This window comes from Dasypus novemcinctus, chromosome 21 (genome assembly GCF_030445035.2).
Source record: "Dasypus novemcinctus isolate mDasNov1 chromosome 21, mDasNov1.1.hap2, whole genome shotgun sequence".
Classification (NCBI taxonomy): domain Eukaryota; kingdom Metazoa; phylum Chordata; class Mammalia; order Cingulata; family Dasypodidae; genus Dasypus; species Dasypus novemcinctus.
In genome coordinates, this window is record NC_080693.1 from 42,731,748 (window position 1) to 42,732,991 (window position 1,244).

Genomic DNA, 1,244 nt, shown 5'->3' on the forward strand with positions numbered 1-1,244 from the left:
GATGGCGAGGGGGCCACATTCCAGACAGGTGAGGCACGCCTGGGAAGTCCCATGTCGGGCTCGCCAACCCGCCCTTAGGCACTCAAGCTTTACAGACCCCCAGGGTGACCAAGGGACTGGAACCCTCGCTCTCCCTCTCTTCCTGCCTCGGTGACCCTGTGCAAATGACAAGCTCATCTGTAAAATGGGGTGGGCAAGGCCAGCCTCGTGTGCTGCTGTGAGGCTGGCAGAGAATGTCTGGAAGTGCCCGCCAAGGGCCTGGCAGCTGGCAGGTTCTCGGCGGCTGACTCCCCCATAAGCCAGGGCTGCCAAGCCAAGACACGCAGGAAGCCACATCAGCCCGGGCTAAACCTAGAAAGGTGAGTGCATTGCCAAAAGCCCCATATGCCCAGCAGCATTTTATTACAAAGCCAAACAGATTTATTTTTTTGCTCAACCATTGTTCAGGATTATTTTGCCACAGTTAATGCCCCATCGGTGGTGTGGGATACACACGTGTGAAGGGGCCTGAGGACGCCTGCGTGTGCACACACACAAGACACATGGATATGGGTGCTTGTTGTGTAGAGGTGTGCACATAAGTTCACAGGCAGTTGGACTCACCAACAGTTTGACACGTGAGTGCAAGTGTGCCTCCACATGTACGTGTTTGCACACGGCCACTCACAGAATGTGGCTGCAGGCCAGGGAAGACTGGAACACTTGAGCGGATAAAAGCCAGTTAGAGAAAAACATTGAGAAAAGATGGGACAAAAAATGAAGGAGAACTTGAAAGAAGACAATTGTGGGTGGGGTGAGAGGCAGTAGAGTGTGGTGGCTGAGAGCACAGATCCTGGGTTTGAAGCCTCCCTCTGCCAATCCCTTGCTCGTGACCTTGGGGCAGGTCATTCAACCTCTTGCTGCCTCAGTTTCTTGCCTGTAAAACTGGGCTTATAATAACAGCATCTGCTGATGAGGGCTGCCTTGAAGGGTGAGTTACTACATGTAAGTGCTCACTGGGGCCTGGTACAAGGTAAGTGCTTGCTGGAAAAGGTAGGGGGGCATATCTCCCACCAGGCCCCTCTCCTCATTGGGAGGAAAAGAAAGCCAAAGGGAGCAGGAGGAGGGGAGAGGTTGGCTCTTAAATGTTGCTGCTTTTTCTTTTTCTTTTTTTTCCTGTTTCCCCAGCCCCGCTCCCAGAGGCGGGAACGTTTGGCGGGACAGTGGGAGGGCTCCAAAGAACAGACAATCCCAGTAATTCCCTG